At 46.9% G+C, this 5,310-nt stretch overlaps 1 pseudogene; it reads left to right on the top strand.

The window, feature by feature from the left end:
* The first annotated feature begins 1,414 nt into the window (after positions 1-1,414).
* LOC147453520 (uncharacterized) lies at positions 1,415-5,310 on the top strand (annotated as a pseudogene).

Here is a 5,310-nt window from a genome sequence, read left to right as displayed (position 1 = left end):
TTTCTTATAAATTTTTGGAGAGACCACAGTGCCAGCTCTCCACCATACTTTTGTATGGCACCTCTGTATAACGTGCACTATTGTATACTTTGCACTTTCAGTCTGTGACATTTCATTGCAAGGCGATATGTTTAACTATTCACATTGCTTTTTTGTAGCTTGACTCAAATATCGGTCTGTACTAGATTGGACAATCAAAAAGCAACAGTACAATATTGCAGGTCAATAAAGCACCTCATTTATTGTTGCAATTTATTTATGTTTTATCTATTTACTTTGTTTTAGAATTTTTTGCATTACTTCCTTTTCTTTGATTTCTTTCGATCTCGTTTTCAAATTTATACACTCAATCCATCAACATGTGTACATGCTAGTTAGACACGCAACTCTTTGCATACAATTGCTAGCCAATGCATGTGATGTATTACAATAGTGAATACATAAGTAGTGAATGCATGTGGTGTATCCCAATAGTGAATTCATCTTGTGCATCTTTACTTCAGCTCTAAATAATTGATACCATACTAGGTGTCTAAATAATTGATGCCATACTATATATGACGTTCTCGTTTCGTCCATACTAGGTGTCATTATGAAATTCTGAAGACCTAGAAGATTAGAGTCCAAGAATCAATAAGCTAGGGAGCAAATTGTAGCCAATTGCAACTTGAATTAACTAACTTATCATCCATATGCTAGGTCATGATATACCTCACATACATAGCAATAAACGAGGTTGATAGACACATGAAATAGACACTCCTGCTACCCTCACTTCTGTATTATTATTGGAGGCTTTTTGCAATCGGAGTAGATCAACAACAAGACTTAGTAGAAGCATTGCATCTACAGTACAATACCATTTCAAGATACATGAACCACAAATCAACAGTATCCCCTCTCTATTTGTGAGACCGATGAGCAATATTTAGACATAAAAGAGGCATATATTATAATTATGGACGAGCTATCAACCATTCGATGAATTTTTTATTTTGAAATACTTTTTGTTTGCAAGAATTTACATTTAGCATGTATACTAGAAAAATCATTCATTAGGAAATATAGTAGTACAACCTCACTTGGATATAATTTCAATTGTAACCATCCCTATTATCTCTAATAAATGATGCACTTAACTTTATCTCCTCCCGTAAATATTATAGCATTTTCAAATGTATATCCCTTTCACGCATTGCCGCCCTTGCCAAATTAGTCATGTTCTTGTTCCCTTCAGTGCTAGATGCTAAATGTCAATTTCCATGTATCCTATCCTCAAGACTATATACACATGCACATTTAAGAAGCTCGTTCATGGGATCGACGGCGCGGAACTGGGGCGCGATCGGCGAGGCGATCTGGATCGTCCGCGTGGCGGGGCCGGGCTCGGGTAGGAGGTAAACCAGGGCAACGAATGGCGGGACGACGTGGTGCCGGGCGGGTGACGTGGCCTCTGGACGTGGGTGAGATGGTGACATACGATCCACGTCGGCACGAATTATGACGGGGGGAAATCCGACAGGATCACCCGCCATGATTTTGAAGTGGGGTGTGTCACCTCACCTCACCTCAGGTAGTGAGGGGAGCCTCCAGGTCGTCCCGCCATGTCGCCCACGTAGTACAGCTTGCAAGATGGGCGTTCAACATTGCCACCTCTGTTTTGGGGTTTGAGGGGGTGTTTCAAGGCATCGCGCAGGTCAGTCTAGGGGGTTTCAAGGGCATCGCGGGCAAGGGGGATCTCTGTCCAGGTTTGCGCAGAGATGGTGGGCAAGGCGAAGAAGGGAGGGAGGACGGGAATGAGAGGCGCCTACTCTACACCTCCGCCAAAGACACCTGCTGGAAGGGCTGGGGGGGGAGCCAAAAATCCGCCTGCGATGAGAGCCACGTGGTCGAGGGCGGGGACAACGCCGGTTGAGGAGGTCAAAGAGGTGGGGGGGGGGAGCTCCTTCTTGTAGTGTCTCAGCCCGATGTTGTTCCGGAGCCTTCGCCGGTCAAGACTGTTGTTGTGACCACGGAAAGGAAGAAGAAAGCGGGGAAAGGACCAAACAATGACGATGTTCCTCCGTTGGCGGTTGTAGAACCGGAGCCATGCAAGCCTACTGCTGTTGTGACCAAGGAAGGGAAGAAGGGGGCTTTAAAGGCCCAACAACCAGAACAAGTAAAACAGTTCCCGGTTTTACCTATGAATGTCCGGGTTTATCTGTGGACGTTTGGGTTTATTTGTTCTAATATGTGCAGGGTTTGAAGATTGCAATGCCTCAGGGCCAAGATGCTCCTCTATCGGTGGATGTATCTCGAGAGGCGTGCCAAGGTGCTACTTCAAAGAAAGCTCCAAAGGCCCCAAAGGCCCCAAAGGAGATCCAACGCACAAAACAGGTAGGACTCTTCCTGTAGATGCCCGGGTTTATCTGTCATTGCCCGGAGATTTGTGTGGTTTAAGGGAAATTTGTGCCTGCTGTTAAGTGTTCACATGTGCAGGGTTTGAAGAGGGCAACGCCTTTGAAGATTGATGCTCCTCTGTCGGCGGATGTACCTCGAGAGCCATGCCAAGGTGTTGCTTCAAAGAAGGCTCCAAAGGCCCCAAAGATTGCAACGCCTTTGAAGATTGCAATGCCACCGGGCCAAGATGCTCCTTTGTTGGCGGATGTACCTCGAGAGGAAGGCCAAGGCTCTGTTTTGAAGAAGGCCCCAAAGGTCCCAAAGGAGGCCCAACCGGCAAAACAAGTAAGATTTGTGCAGGGTCAAGATGCTCCTTTGTCATCGGATGTACCTCAGGAGCCATGCCAAGATGCTAGTATGAAGAAGGCCCTAGCCCCAAAGGCCCCAAAGGAGATCCAACCAACAAAACAGGTAGGAGAAATGCCTGGGTTTATCTGTCAGTGCCTGAGTTGCCTGGGTATATCTGTCAGTGCCTGGGTTTCGCTAGCTGTTAAGTGCTTAGGTGTTTAAGATGTGCAGGGTTTGAATCTGGTTAGAGGATCAGGCACGTTGAAGAGTCAAAAAAGCGGCCAGTCAAAAAAGGTGAGCAGCACAGCGGGCACCCGACCAGGGGCACCAAAGGCTCCTAAGGCTGCAAAGGAGGACCAACAAACTAAAATGGTAGGACTGTGCCCGGGTATACCTGTCAGTGCCCGGGTATTGTGCAATTTTTTTGAAAATTGTGTCGGCTGTAAGGTGTTCACAGGTGGCAATGTGTGCTAGATATAATTGTGCTTGAAGGATCAAGTCCCTTGAAGGTTCATAAGAGTGGTCAAGCAAAGAAGTTGAGTGGCACAGCAGGCTCCGAGCCACCCAAGACACAGGTATGCAACAAACGGCCCTAGGCAGACTATTACAATGAAAGTGTGCCTTGCAAGTGTTTTTGGTCGTTGCACCCGGGTTTATGTCTGAGTGCATTGTCATAGGTGAACAAGAGAAAGGCCAAGGCCGATGTGAAAGAGAAAGAAGGTACGGCGGTCCCCGAGCAACAAAATGTGAAGAGGTTGAAGAGGATGAAAGAGGTGGAAGTCCGTGATCCCGTCGAGCGGAAACTTGCTGTTGACGAGGTAAGCCCCTCAAGTGTTGTGCAAGAAGCCAATGAATGTCTTTTTTTATCTTATGGTTTTCCTTTTCTTTGATAAAATGGTTAGGTCAAGGTGAAAGGGCACACGGGCAAGGGGCAGTTGGAGAAGGTGCTGGAGGTTAAGATTGCTGTAAAGAGGGATGGTGTGAAGAATAAGGCTAAAAAGCATGTGGAGACGGGGCAAGAGGATGAAGGGCCGATGGATAAGGCTCTTGCCCTTGTCGGCTCTTCAAAGCGGCCCAAGCTTCAAGTAAAGAGAGCAAAACAATCAGGGGCAAGCTGTACTACCTCCAAAACTGTGGTAAGAAGTCCCTAGGTTTATCTGTCACGGCATGGTGTGCAACTTTCTCTCTCTCTCTAGTATTCTTGTTGCCCGGGTTTTATCTGTCACGGCATGGTGTGCAACTCTCTCTCTCTCTTTCTCTCTAGTATTCTTATTGCCCGGGTTTATTTGCCACGGCATGGTGTGCAACTCTCTCTCTCTCTTTCTCTCTAGTATTTTTATTGCCCAGGTTTATCTGTCACGGCATGGTGTGCAACTCTCTCTCTCTGTCTAGTATTCTTATTGCCCGGGTTTACCTGTCACGTCATGGTGTGCAACTCTCTCTCTCTCTCTATCTAGTATTTTTTATTGCCCGGGTTTATCTGTCACTGACTTGCTTTGCCTTTTGTATTGTATTGGATGTAGACGCCTTATGTTGAGGTTATCAATGGGGGTAAGTTGGTGAGGATTTGTCGGGCTGAACCACCATGTGCAAGTCGGAACACTCTCATGGAGAAGCAATCACGGATGATTCAACACTTAAAGAAAGTACATGGGCTGGATGTCTTCATCCCTCAAAGGCTCAGAGGGCGGCCTTGAGGGAGTGTCAACAACGACGTGCCCAAGTCAAGTATACGAGATCAGGTACGGGCCCAGCAGCGCTTTAAGGATGTGAGTCGAAAGTTTGCAGTAAATCGCAAGAGGATTGAGGAGAGAGAAAAGAATAGGGCAGCCCTCACTTGGGACGTTCTTCCGCGCAAGGCTCAAACGGCCATGAAGAAAGATACTTTTATCATGCACTTTGTGGCCAACCACATGAAAACGATCGATCAAAGGGAAGAGGCAATGAAAAAGGAGATCAAGAGTCACGTGGAGGAAGGCTACGAATCTAGGGTAAGTTCTATGGTCATAGAAGCCAACTTTACTATTTTAATCGGGTTTGTGTTTTTGTAAGTGCCCGGGTTTATTGTATGTCTGAGTTTAAATTAATCTGAGTTTAAATTAATCTGTTTTAATGCAACGCCGGATCAAAGTGGGGACCTTGATTGCTCGTAGTGACGAGGATAAAAGCAGCGGGGGGAGTAGCGGAGGGAGTGATGACGAGTCTAACCAGGATGGGAGTGGGGATGATGATCCCGATTATGGTAGCGATGGGGATGCCGATGATGACGATGCTGGGAGTGACACAAGTGGTGGCGGTGATGACATAAGTGGTGGGAGTGACATAAGTGCTGCCGATGATGATGATGGTGGGGGTGACACAAGTGGTGGCGGTGACGACATAAGTGGTGGGAGTGACATTAGTGGTGGCAGTGATGACGATGGTGGGGGTGACATAAGTGGTGGCGGTGATGACGGTGAGGATGATGGGACTGATGACGAGGATGAAGGCGGTGGAAGTGGCAAAGGGGACAGTGAGGATGGCGCCCAAGATGTTAGTAGTGACGAGGATGAGGCGCAAGAGATTTTATCTTCACCTGCTTGA

The sequence above is a fragment of the Adiantum capillus-veneris genome, chromosome 7, assembly GCF_014529385.1.
Source record: "Adiantum capillus-veneris isolate H3 chromosome 7, ASM1452938v2, whole genome shotgun sequence".
Lineage (NCBI taxonomy): Eukaryota > Viridiplantae > Streptophyta > Polypodiopsida > Polypodiales > Pteridaceae > Adiantum > Adiantum capillus-veneris.
This window is presented reverse-complemented; position numbering and strand designations above follow the sequence as displayed.